The sequence below is a fragment of the Dromiciops gliroides genome, chromosome 3 (genome assembly GCF_019393635.1).
Source record: "Dromiciops gliroides isolate mDroGli1 chromosome 3, mDroGli1.pri, whole genome shotgun sequence".
NCBI classification, from domain to species: Eukaryota; Metazoa; Chordata; class Mammalia; order Microbiotheria; family Microbiotheriidae; genus Dromiciops; species Dromiciops gliroides.
Window position 1 is genome coordinate 449,654,625 of NC_057863.1, and position 14,471 is coordinate 449,669,095.

General features: G+C 38.9%; 1 protein-coding gene across 1 annotated transcript in view; it reads left to right on the plus strand.

Annotated features, from left to right (window-relative positions):
* Window positions 1-570: 570 nt before the first annotated feature.
* GALNT3 (polypeptide N-acetylgalactosaminyltransferase 3) overlaps window positions 571-14,471 on the plus strand; it is a 117,144-nt gene continuing 103,243 nt past the window's right edge. Inside the window, exon 1 of the mRNA XM_043991092.1 lies at window positions 571-689. The gene's annotated coding sequence lies outside the window, so the exon portion shown is untranslated. The remainder of the gene's footprint in view (window positions 690-14,471) is intronic.

The window sequence follows — 14,471 nt, forward strand, 5'->3', positions numbered from 1 at the left end:
CATTTCTTAGTCCGTGTGATTTTACCATCTCTTGGGGAATTCGTCTGCTACTTATTTCCCTGTTTTTCATCTTTGCCATGGAAATACAACAGATACTCTGCTTACCTCATGATAAGGGTTTCTTTTACTGTCTGAAACCACTTCAGTTTTTGCTCACAATTTCAAGTTGTAAATACAGTATCTCCATTGTCATTCCGTGCACCCATCCTCCACATTCAGCTGCAGAGAGTCCAGATCACGATAAGCCTCAGTCTAGGCACTGTAGGGACCCCAGGCTTTTCTGATAGTGCCTTAAACAGCCATATTTACTAAATTTTAATTACAGTCACTGCCAAGCATTTGCGTTTCCTATTCAACTATGCTGGGTGTTAGTCTTCAGAACCTCTTGCTTGGAATGAAGATAGTTTCTTTTTCTCTATTTCATTAGGAGCAAAAAAGAGAAGGTACCAAAATAAACTACTTGCAGAATCTGGCTGGTGGTTTTATTTTTTGGGCCCCCTCCCACCCTGCTCTGGGTTAACAGAAGACAGTGCATAACTGAGCACCCTCTCATTCCTGTCCTCAGGCATTTTTTAAAGCAACTGTTCCAATAGTTCGAGGAGAGAAAATGAAATCAATATTTTCAGAAGGCAGAGAAGAATACATATTCTAGTCCTATGAAGAATGATTTTTATTATGGGAGAGAAGGGGTAAGTAAATCTTTCAAGCATACTATAAAATTCAGGGGGAAATTAACAAGAAAATTATACAATAGGTTTTCTTTGGGGCTTGTAGCAGAGATAAGAAATTACTATGTTGTATTTTAATTTTAGGAAATGTAGAAATTTCAACTATTGTCATAATCAGCTTTTAAAATGCCTTTTCATTGAATCTTCTTGAATTAAATATATTTGCTGCTAATTGTTAGCATTTGTCCCCCCTCCGAAAAAATGTGCATACTTTATTCTGTTTCTGTAAAAAAAAAAATCCCAAATCAAATTCTCAACAGCACTACTTTCCCTCAAATCCCTTACTAATTCCTTCCCCAAAGAGATGCTCTGCCTGCAACAGTGACGATGGGGTACTTCATTAACACTATTGACAAAGAACTAATCCTATTATTTTCAGTTTGCATTTTTTTATTGCTGAAAAAATTGTTTTGTCTGCCCTCAACTAGATGTGGGAATTTGGAAGATCATTTTACCTCTCTGGAACTTAGTCTCTTCATTTTAAAATATGAGGAGAGTTGAACTCAGTGACCATCATGGTCCCTTCTAACTAACTATATAGTTAGTTCTTTAACTCTCTGCTTCTCTCAACTGTCAGTGTTAGAAATATGAATGTAAACTTTTTTTTTTTTTGGTTTTTGGTTTTTGTTTGTTTTTTGAGGCAATTGGGGTTAAGTGACTTGCCCAGGGTCACACAGCTAGTAAGTGTTAAATGTCTGAGGCTGGATTGGAACTCAGGTACTCCTGACTCCAGGGCCGGTGCTCTATCCACTGCGCCACCTAGCTGCCCCTGAATGTAAACTTTTAAGGGAACTAGTCAACTCAATTCACTTCCAACAAAATGGAGTTAAAAATACTTGTACTCCTTATATCACGGGGTTATTGTGAGGCTCAGATTAATATAAATAATATCCCAAAAGTCTTAGTGTAGTTTCAAGCTTTAAGCTTTATAAGTTTAAAGCTGCACTAAGACTTCTGGGACACATTGAGTATAGAATGCTTTGTAATTATAAAGTGTTGTCTGTCTATCTACCCACCTATCTATACTATCTAAGTTTTTATACGTGAATGTTTCCTTACTTTGTAGGCCATGATATAATCTTCTTTGGGAGGGTGGAGATGGTTATCCATTGTTAAATTGTTATACTTTAATTATCATTTCCTAGCATCGAGAAGCATTGTTGTTGTTGTTGTTGTTTTATGTGAGATTTATACTGAGTAGAAATGTTGCCTGGATGTGAAGTCAGGGATACTTCACAATGTAGGGGGAAAATATGGAAATCAGGAATATAGGATACTTCACTCCTATCAATAAGCAAATTGTTTCATCAAGTGGACAGGTGACTTAAAAATAAGAGTTTGAGGTTTCATTCCCATAACTAATGCTCTTTTTAGTGGTTATTTTATTTTATTTTATTTTATTTTTGGTGAGGCAATTGGGGTTAAGTGACTTGCCCAGGGTCGCATAGCTAGTGAGTGTTAAGTCAACTGTCTGAGGCCGGGTTTGAACTCAGGTCCTCCTGAATCCAGGGCCAGTGCTCTATCCACTGTGCCACCTAGCTGCCCCCAACTAATGTTCTTTTGACATATTTGGAGGTCTGAGCCTCATATAATACTCCCATCATATTGAAATACTTATACTTTTTAGATATATAGGGTGACACAAAAGTCTTACTGCCGTCTTAAGCATTAATGTCCATAAGCTATTAAATATCTAATAATAATATCTATTTTAAATAAAATATAATGCTAATATTTCTTTTCAATAAAATCATATTTCTTTTAGACAAAATATTTGATGATATATTTCTTTTCATTAGAATATGTAAAATATTTAATCAGTTAGACTTATTAAAACTTTAAAAAACCAAACCACTAAGACTTTTGGGTCACCCTGAATTATATCCCTACTGACTGATTAATTATGTACTTAGCACATCTCAGTCACTGGGCTTAATCACACTAAACTTCTTGGTCTATGTAGAAGAATGTTTGACCTAGAGTCCAGAAAGAACTGAATTCAAATTCTGCCTCCGACATGTACTAGTTGGGTTACCCTGAGCATGTAGCCTCTCAACCTCAGCTTTCTCATTTGTAAAATAATAATAATAATTACTAGTATTGTTATTGTTATTACCTGTAATTTCTATCTTGCAGGATTGTTATGAGACTCAAATATGATAATGCATTTAAAGTGCTACATGAACTTCAGCTATTCTGAGTATAATTTGTTTTGGATTGCTTGATCTCAGGGCACTTTAAAGACAAGATACTCCAATGACCAATGCTCTTGCATCTCTGTCAGTGACTTGACTATGGTGGGCTAGTTTTGTCCAAAGTTATGGTTGGAAATTCTGTTATTTGTAACCATGATTCTCAGTCTCAGAAAAAATAATGAACTACACTTCCCTCCTCTAAGAAGAGAAGTTGGGGACTACATCTGCAGAATGATCATTGTGGTCTCTGAATGAGTTGGTTCTTAACTGCTTTTCTCTGATAGAAAGGAAGATTTTGTGTGTATTTCTTGGGGGAGGCAGGATAGTTCAGAAAGATTTTCCCCCTTACAGCCTGAGTTACCAGAATGGCAGAATAGTTCTAGGGCTTAGGGATCACTTTTAAATGTTTTTAAAGGTAGTAAAGTAACTTTGGTTATCTCTGTCTGTTCAACAGCAGAACTATTACAGACCTCTCTATTGCAACTTCCTGTCCTAACTGTCCTAACTGCCTACATGACAATGCCTTGGCTCCATCAACTCATTGTTAGCCTATCACACAGCCCATTCAAGGCTAATGGGATTGACTCATACTTCCACGCAACCTGGTCCTTGGATGGTTCTACTAGAATGTGTAGGCACAGCCTCATTCATGTGTCAATGGAGGATTCCAAAAAGGAAAAAATGAGAAGTCTAATTATTTTCCCCTACCACCTCTTTTCAATGAGGTAATGTTTGTACCTTCTATGGCTGGATTTTGTGACCAACATGCTAGCATTAAATCAGATTTCGCTGGAGCACATATGATTGAAATTAGTTTAAGGAGAGGAAATGGAAAATAATATTGAACTCAACATGAACAACATCCAGAAGCTACAAAATGGAATGGAGATTACTGAAAGTACAACTGATGCTTTTGATTATGTGCTCATATAGGATGAGACAAAATCTTTGGGATTGCTGCAGTTACTATTAAATGAGGAAATGCTAATGAAAAGCTTTCCTCTTTTTCATTTAAGCCACTTTTGAGTATAAAGTTGAATTACCTACTCTAGTTTCCATTAGAGTTTTCAAAGTTTCTTTTAAATTCTCTATGTTCAATAGATTAACCTTGAAGTTAGTGGGGAAAAGTCTTTGAGCACAGCTGTCATTTAGCAAATGTGTCTATTTCCTAAGGAGAGTGAATCATACAACCACCCTCAAGGGTTTTTCCTAAATGGAGGGAATGGTAGGCTTCAACTCAGGAAGACCTGAGTTCAAATCCTGCCTCAGACACTTACTAGCTGTGTGACACTAGGCAAGTCACTTAACCTCTACCTCAGTTTCTTCATTTGCAAAATGAAATTAATAATAGCTTCCATCTCCCAGGATTGCTGTAAGGATTAAATTAAATAATATTTGTGAAGCATTTTTGAAGCCTTAAAGCATTAAAAATGCTATTTATTTTTTATCTCATATCTTAGAATTATGTATGAGATAAAGATTACTGCCCAGCATTTAGCTTTTCCTTGATTATACCAAACAGTAGACTAGAAGGAATGGGCATGGCCCTCTCCTCTCAAAGGAGAGATGAGGAAGTGTGATTATAGAAAGGGGTATATGCTACCAGTATTGCTTGACTTTGCTTAACTATTTTAATTTCTTATAAGAATTTATTTAATTATAATTATAAGAATATTTATTTTATTATAAGAAATCACAGAGAGCTAAAAGGAGAAATATTTTTTAAAAGAAAACAATAAAACTTTAAAAAAAACACCTTCGATTGAATGGATGAATGAAAATTCATTGGTTGCTCACCTGATATGTGCCAGGAATTGTGCTAGGCACTATCAATAAAAATACAAAAGTTAGACATCCCACTGCTTTCAAGGAGCTTACATTCTAATCAGAGACAACACAAATTGGCAGTGGCTAAAAAGGGGAGTTTGAGTCTGAGGAGTCACAGCAGTAGTGAGTGGAGCCATAAGTAGCAATAATCATGCACTTTCCACAAACAATGGCAGTATTGATTTGATGTTGCTTAGTCATTTCAGTCATGTCTGTCTTGTCATGACTCTTTTTGTGTTTCTTCTTGGCAAAGATACTGGAGTGATTTGCCATTTCCTTCTCCAACTCATTTTACAGATGAGGAAAAGGAAGCCAGCAGGGTTAAGTGACTTGCCCAGGGTCACACAGCTAATGTCTGAGATTGGATTTGAACTCAGGTCTTCCTGACTCCAGGTCTGGGCTACGCTGTCCACTGTGCCACCTAACTACCTATTGATCTGATAACCTTTATCAAAGAAAGAAGTGGAAAGTAAAGCACCCTGTGCATCAAGCAAGGCACATGGGTGACTCAATAACTGGATGGGGGAATCTTGTCAGGGACCCAGCTAGATTGAGTGGTTTGGACCAGTTTGCCTTCTCTCATCAACTAATAAGGACTGCTCAACCTCTGGGGAGGAGTTCCCCTAGGAAGGGGAAGGGAATCATGACCTCTATTGATCTAGAGCAGGGGGGTGCTGTTCCAGGGAAGTAGGGTCAAAAGAAGAGCATATGGCAAGATGCCTGAGGTAGATGAAAGGATCTAGGAGAACTATATTTAAAAACACACACACACACATAAATTCATTACCAAAATCTGGTGACTTTTAAGACAGGTACAAACAGCTCTATACATCTTTTTTTTTCTTTCTTTTTTTTTTTTTTTGGTGAGGCAATTGGGGTTAAGTGACTTGCCCAGGGTCACACAGCTAGTAAGTGTCAAGTGTCTGAGGTCGGATTTGAACTCAGGTCCTCCTGAATCCAGGGCCAGTGCCTTATCCACTGTACCACCTAGCTGCCCCCTCTATACATCTTAATAACCTATAAAGTATAATGATTCAAGTCCAAGAGTCTCGATAACTTTGTGCTCTCTCCACCCACAAAGACCATGACCCTTCTTTGAATTTGCTGATTGTTTTTGAAAGTTGCTGTGGCTGAAAAATTCACCTTTCTTTAGACAACTTTGGGATAAGCTTCTCATATGTATATTGGCTAGCCCTTGGATTACAGACATACAGTCCATCAATGGGCTCATAATCAAAGCCTTTCCAGATTCAAAAGAGTTTCTGCACTGCTTACAGAGCCATCAAAAAGTCAGGGTTACTACCATACCATGATGTGGCTGGCATCAGAAAAGGCCATTGCTTTCAATTTCAATAAAAATTTATTAAGTACCTACCATGTGCCAGGCACTGTGCTAAGTGCCAGGAATGCAAAAATAAGTAAAAAACAGTCTCTGCCCATGAGGAGCTTACAATCTAGTGCAGGAGATAACATGCAAATAAATACATACAAAGCAAGGTATAGACAGAATAAATAGGAAATAATTAAGAGAGGGGAGACATTAGAATTAAGAGGTGTTGGGTATGGCTTCTTGTAAAGGTAGGATTTTAGTTGGGACTTGAAGCCAGGGTGGTCAGTAGTCAGAGAGGAGGAAGGAGAGTGCCAGAGGTAAAGGAGACAGCCCAAGAAAACATCCTGAGCAGAGAGATGGAGTGCCTAGTTGGGTGGAACAGCCAAGAGGCCAGTGTTACTGTACTGAAGAGTATATGTTGGGGAGTAAGGTGTAATAGGAGGTATGAGGTGCTCAGGGAGGACTAGCATCTCTGGTGTGAAGACTACTGAGCCCTCTTCAGGGCTGCTCATCCACCTTTGATGTCCACCTCTCACCCAACTCTCATCTGTGGCTCCAAGAAATTGTAGTATGCTCTGTGGCCACGCTGTAGGACATTCCTCTACATTCTTCCTTCCAAGTTGGCATCAAATTGTTAATTACTACTCTTTGGGTCCAGCCATTCAACTGGTTTCTAATTCACCTACACTATTCAACTTTCAATATCATCTTTTGATCTTTTCCACCAGAATATTATGAGTGACTTTGCAAAATATTGTGCTACAATTTAAATAAACTATATTTATAGCACCCCCAAATTTACTAGCCAAATGTGTTAAGAAATGATGATTTTGACAGCATGGGGATTTACCAAGATAGACTACTGCCATTTATAATTAGTCTTAGACAGTTACCCAAGGTCCAAGGAGGTTAAATGACTTGCCCATTGTTATATAGCTAGTGAATATCAGAGCTGAGATTGAATATAGGTTCAATCTACTATCTATTGTCCTTCTTATACGAGTCTAATAACCTGGTGAAAAAGGGAAATATTATTCTATAATGTTCTTGATGAAGTCATGCCAACTTCTTTTCTATATGTTCACTAACCATCCCTTAATAATTTTTCTCTTTTTTAAAATTGGGACTGGGGTAGAGGTGAGGGGTGGGGTTTAGGAATCTGTGACTGGTGCAGGGAATGCCTTCCAAGAATGTAGGTCTGCAACAGTTCTAAAATTTAAGTTGCCATAGATAGTGAAAAGTTAAGTGACAAGGAAGCGGGACTTGAACCCAGGTTTTCCTGACCCTAATGCTGGCTCTCTATTCACTATGCCATGCCACTTTTCACTTTAATAGTCCAGGCAAGATTTTTGCAAAATCAACTTCATTGACTTATACTTTGAACATTCTGTAATATTATCTTTAAAAGAGTTGGAACATTTGCTTTTTCCAGAGCTGTAGCTTTTCTCCATTCTCCATGATCTCTTAGAAGTCATTGACCAAGACTGATCAATCAACCAACAGTATTGAAGGATGAGTGGGCCTTGAAATCACCCAGGACAGTTTAGATACTCTCTTCTCAACTCTCCTTATCTTGGACTTCAACTCTCTGTTAGGCAGTTTTACATATGAAGATTATTCTCTCTGTCAGAGAAAAGAGAAGAAAAATAAGGATAATAACTCTTCCTTCTCCCTTTCACCTTTTATCACTGTCCCATCCACCTTGAGTAATGATGTTATTCCTTCTCTGGTTTTTCTTTTGTCCCCAACACTTATTAGATTCTACGACATCACTTATATCAAAGCTTCTTAAACTGTGGGTCACAACCCTGTATGGGGTCACATAACTGAATGTGGAGGTGGTGAAAAATTTGGCAACAGTAAAAGGTTATGTATACCTATTTTATATACCTATATACCTGGGGTCACATAAAAATTTCTCAGGCAAAAAGGGGTAGTGAATTGAAAAAGTTTAAAGAAACCCTGGTCTGGACCCACATCACCCTACACTTCACATATTCTGATAACTTCTATCTTTCCCTTCTCCCACTGGTCCCTCAGAATCCATACATGCTCCTTTGACTTCCTAGGACCCCCCCACTTTTCCCAATTATCTTTTCCCAGTGCTCCTTCCAATGACTCACTGCCCACTCCCAGTGAGTGATTCATCTCTGGAGTTTGCTTCATCAGCTGCCTAATGCCTATGCAGGAATCATTATGCCTATTTAAAGTCCTGTGGGTCTCAGAGGCCCTGAGGAGGTGAACCCCTCCCATAAGGTCTCTCTTCTCTACTTCCAAGGATGGCTTATTTATGTTTCTAAATGCCTAGAGGCTAAAAAATAGCCTTGTTTCTGCCTCACCAGCTGTCAGGTGGACGGGTAAGCTGTCTTGGTTTTTGCACTGAGCTCTGCAGCAGCTAGGCTCATTCTGAGCAAGAACAAGTTGGGCCTCCTAACTCAGGGTCACTTTTGACTTTTCTTGATAAGATGCACAGGCTTCCCAGCAATGCTTGGCTTCAACATCACATTGTGCACAACTCATCAAGGGGTAATATTATCTGTTCAGCAGAAAATGTGTGAAAGATCACTGGTATGTTTTTCTTAAAGGGGTTATCATTTTTCTGACAATGACACTATGCTAGGACTGCCTATGAAAAGGAAAGTAATTGCAAATTCATAGTCCAGTACTCATAGGTTTATAAGCTATTTCATTCCATTTAATAATCACTTAATAAAAAGTTATTGCAAAGGTAAAGAGGTCTGTATCTACCTGTTAAAGAGCTTAAATGGAGTGGCCTAAAAAAGGAATGCACTGAGAACTGACTAATTTATTCTCTCTTCAGGTAAAACAATTAGTAACGTTTTCCTATCCTGAATTGAATTTGTATTAATAGGTATGAGAAGGGTGGAGGGGGTGGGGGGAAAGGGGGTTGTGAGTATATGCCCCTACAAAGATGGACCCCTGTAGTACAGTAGGAAATAAGGACATCAAATTGCATCAATAATTATTTATTAATGCTAGGCATTGTACAAAGCTCAGGGAATACAAATAGAAGCAAAAAGAAAGACAGTCCCTGACCTCATGAAGCTTTCCTTCTAATAGGAGAAGAAAACACTGAAAGGAAACTGGAAAAGGAGGGGGGTGGCTGGCACTAAGGTACCTAGTTCAGGGGCACTGGTAGAGAAAGTCTAGGAAGAGAATCAGGAGTGCAGCCTGGAGAAGAATGAGCACATGATGACCTGGGCATATTTCCTACAATGGAGATTCTGGTAGGAACTAGCCAAGTAGAAGGATGCGATGAACTTCCATGCTGGAGAAGCTTCTAGGGCAATGGAGAGGAAGTTGGGGAGGAAAGTCAGAAGTGCAGCTTAGAGGAGAATAAAGACATGAGTGTCCTGGGCACCCTCCTTAGGAATGGAGGTCCTGGTTCAGAGCCTGATACTTTAAATAAGTACTAACACAACAATTTTGGGAGGAAGGGAGGAAGGGGTGGAGGGTATACATTTCTGATCTAATGGAAATAGTGTACAGCAAGGTTTGCATAGTCGAGGAACTGATCTCCTAGACCAATGAAGACAAAGTTACAGCTAGGCATTGAATTCCAGGAATATCAATAAGGATTGTGGGCCAGAAATAAGCAGAGAGGGGTTCCACAGAGTCACAACCGCCAGAACTGATGATCTGCTGGATTAGCCGTTATCTTCTCTGCAAAACTTATTTGTGCTGGTGTATGTGGTCATCCAACCACCCTTCTCTTCCTGCTTAACTGCACTGAAGTTGTGTTTTGAGGTGTCTCTGACAAGCTTTCTAGCTGCCAAATAAGCTAACTTATAAAATATACCCACAGCATGCTAGGCCATAAGGTCATAGAATCAGAGGTTTAGAATTAGAAGGGATCTTAGAGGACATTTAGTCCAATCCCTTCAATTTACAAATGAGGAAACTGAAGCCCAGAGGATTAAAATCACTTAGACAGCATAGCAGATAGCAGCAATTGTGTTTACAGGCACTGGATGTATCTTTTTGAGGCCAAGGACTATCTCACTCTTATATGCACCTCCTCAGCACAGTGCTTGGCACATAGTTGGTGCTTAATAAATGCTTGTTAGTTGATTAATTGGGAAAGCAGTGTGCTTCCAGCTCAGTGAATTGTCACTCTTGAAACTCTCATCTTCTCCCCTACCCCCACTCACTTCTCTCACTCATAAGACTGGCTGAGAGCAATAATCAAAGAATAAAGTAGTAGTAGTTGCCCAATGAATCAATAAGGATTTTTCAGTGTCTACTGTGTTCTAGGTCCTGTGACAGGTGCTTGGAATACAAATGCATTCATGTAAGGACAGATTCTATAAGTACTAGAAGGGCTCCCTGCCTCTGTTTGCTGAAGCTAAGCAACATGGGGGGCTGAATCTGGATTGTGGTTGTAGTGTCATTGCGTGAAAAGATCACATTGCTTGAAACACCCAACTCCTGGAGATATGGTGGGATTCCCTCTTCCTCTTGTGCCATGATTTGCACGTGCCACCTCCAGGCTTCCTTCACTGGCTCAGTCTGTAATTGGGTTAATTATCCCTGTGCCCTGGAGGTGAAATATTTATCGTGTCCTGTGGTTCTTTGTCAGCTTTCAAGAGTTTGTAACGTTCAGACAGTGTGGTGTCAGCTGAAGCAGTAGCCAGTCAGCCAGCAGCCAGTGAGCTGCCTTAGCTCTGAGACTATGCCTTTACCTGCACAACAGCAGAAAGTTGGGGAACCAGCCAACTGTGACACAGGCTGACATTCCATGGATATAGATGTGCCCTAATAAATTAATAATAAAAAAGACTTGTTAGGACCCATATGTTCTCTATTTTTCTTCAAAATGTATTAATTATTGAATGATTATTCTTATAACTCATAAACAATATCCTGGTTCAATCCAAATTCTCATGAAGCACATATTAAAAAAAAAAAAATCCTTCTCTCCATTGACAGGGGAGATTCACCAAGATACAATGACTCTCCTTCCTGTGCTGTTGAGTACTTGAGAACATGTCCCCCAGCGTTAGAGTTGCCAACTTCCTAGCCTAAAACTTGGTCCTAATGGGGTGAATTTTGGCTTTCATTTTGGTTTGAGAAGGTAGGCAGAGTTATTGATTGAATCATTGTTTCTACCTTCTCTATCCCTTAGTTGTACAGAACATAATGTTAAGTTCAAAAAAGCTATTAGAGAATATCTAATCCAACTCTTTCATTTTATATATGTGTATATATATATATGTATATATATATATATATGTATATATATATATATATATATATATATATATATATGTATATAAACTGAAGCGAAGTGATTATTTGCAAGATCACCAAGATAGTAAGGCAGAATCTGAATCCAAGGTTCTCCAACTCCAAATCAAGTGAAGTTTCCACTGCAGAATCTGATTGTCTCCTCATCTGCTTTCCTATTAGGTAGTTGGCTAACAGGTTGATGTCATAAAGGGTTCAACCAATAGGTTGTCTTTGTATGATGGGCACTAAAGTCTGTCTGAGAGGTTGGCAGATAGTGTCAGTAGTACTACAATAACTCATTCTACCCTTCTATGAAAGTAGGTGGAAAAAAAAAAAGAAAGTAGGTGGTGCGGTGGATAGAGTGCTGGGCCTGAAACCAGGAAGAATCATCTTCATGAGTTCAAATATGACCCCAGACATTTGCTACTTGTGTGATCGTGAGCGAGTCACTTAAGACTGTTAAATGAGCTGGAGAAGGAAATGGCAAACTACTTCAGTATCTTTGCCAAGAAAATCCCAAATGGGGTCACAAAGAGTTGGATACAACTGAAATGACTGGACAACAACAACATGAACTTAGCATTTATAGGTTACAAGGGATATATAATTTATAATGATAGATTATAGATATAGATGTAGATGTAGATGTAGACGTAGACGTAGACGTAGACGTAGACGTAGACGTAGACGTAGACGTAGACGTAGACGTAGACGTAGACGTAGACGTAGACGTAGACATAGATATAGATATAGATATAGATATAGATATAGATATAGATATAGATATACTATAGTATGTAAAGGTTCTATGATATATCAAATTGATTCCCAGACTATAGGTCTAACACCTGATGAGTGAAGGGGATACCTTGATTAGAGGACATCCTAAATAATATTCCAGGGGGAAAAAATAATTTCTGGTTAATTTCTGTCTCTGGTGGAAACAAGAGTATGGCAAAATATAGCTGGTGAAAGTACCAAATGTGTCCATTATGGGAGCCAATAGTTCACAGTAGGCTCTACCTTTTTATTCAGGATTTTCAGGAATTCAGTAGTGATATTTTTATTAAGCATGTAACAGCATCTTCCACATTCATTTAATAACTGAATGGAGTTAAAATAGAATTGATTTTCCAAGAAAACCCTAGGGCCTCTGAATGAAAGCACCTATAATGATCTATGAGTCTGATCTAAATTCACCTACAGGAAAGAGATGTTGCCATCCCACTATGATGACACATAAATGAAGAAAGCAGGTATAACGAGAGACTCAGCTAATCACAGGAGGGCAATTGCTTTTGATTCTTTCCTAGCACCAATTGGTGGAAAACAGAATATTGTCTGACAGTGGTGATCTGGCTATTAACCATTTGGTTCAGGAGAAATCAGAAAAAAACCTGTAGAGCTATTGACATAAGATCTTTATGCAGATCATGACACCTCAGGTTTCCATACATAGAATCTGGAACTTAGGGGATTGGCTCTGTTTGTTTGTTTTCCCAGGGAGATCCAGGATATCTGGTTGGGAACTTCTTTGTTTTGGCTATCTGTGAGCAATATGTTCTAGCCCAGAGTAAATCTGGATTATTCAATTTATGGGGGAATAAGTCTGCTATAAGGTCTGTCCTAGGCTCTGATAATCTATGGAAGGAAGGAAGGAAAGAATCATTTTTTAGATGCCCACTGTGTGCTAGGCGCTGTGCTAAGTGCTTTACACATATCTTGTTTGGTCCTCCCAACAACCTTGGGAGACAGGTCATTATTCCCATTTTACAGATGAGTGTAGAACTAAGAAATATCAATCTGAGGTTTTCCCTCTGTACCAAGGACAATAATACGGATACAACAAAATGTTGAGGATTTTTTGTAGAAATGTAAAAACAATCAGGCATGTTCAGTCCAAAATTCATTTACAAAAGTAAAACCTTTTGGTATTGTGAGACTAAAATTGGATATTAGATCATAAATCTACCCTACTTAACCTTTCCCTTAATTTATCTCCCAAACTAGTAAATGGAAGAAGCTTCTGGTTTTCTAGATAGAGCCTTTATTGTATGGTAGTCACAAGGTGATGTTGATTAGAAGGATAGGAAAGTAGAAATACAATACAAATCGTCTTAAGTCTAGGCTTAGTCTATATTCTGTATAAAACTCACCAAAAGCGGAAGGCTACCTTTGGGGTGAGAGACCGAGTCAAGTGCGTGCTGTTAACCGAGAGCTGGGCGGAGTCAAACTCCAGTCCGCGTCTGTCTGTGCAGCGCAGCCAGGAGACCAGCGGAGCAGGAAAAAAGGTCCCACTTCCGTTCTCTCCTTGCCTTTTAAGCTCACACCCCGGAAGTCGAGTGCTCAGCAGACAATCTGGCGTGCATCGCAGGCGGACTGGCGTGCGTAGCTCATGCTGTTGGTCTCCTCCCCAAAAGGGTGGTCCTAAAAAAAAACCTGGCGTCTCTCCATTATCTAACCGACTGTTAAAACTTTTTACCACATTCCCCCCTTTTGTTCCTCAAGAAACAAAATATTTCCTTGACGGAACAGTGAAAAGAATATAATAACTATTGCTAACTAATAATATGTGAACAACAATATAGAAAAGGAAGAGAGGAAAGTTTTGTCCAGAGGAGCGATTTTTTTTGTCCTCATGAACCGATGCTTTGACATTAGTCTTGCAAAGGGAGAGCCTCTGCAGAGAGTACATGTTACAGATAGTGTATATTATAACAGAAAGGAGATAGTGAAAACTAACAAAACATATAAAGTCTCTGAGTTCTCTTGTCTTCCTGAAGTGGTAAGATGTCATCAGGAGGAAACTGGATTCTGGACTTTGGTCTGGATTCTGGTCTGGAAAAACTGGATTCTGGACTCTGGTCTGGAAAGCTGGATTCTCTTCTTTAACTGTTTGAATTGCTGTATTTTTACTAAACCTTAGCATAGCATTGTCAATGATCAAATTAATAAATTCCATTACAGTATGAATGATGGCTCAGTAGTACTGACTTGCCAAGGAGATCAGGATGCTTTAAGGACACTTTTTCCATGTAAGTTTATTCCTTGAATAACGTTCTGGGAACTACATTGATAACTTCCTATTTCAATGTATAACCAGAGTGGGTACTAATCACTGGTGGTATGAATCAGTTCCTG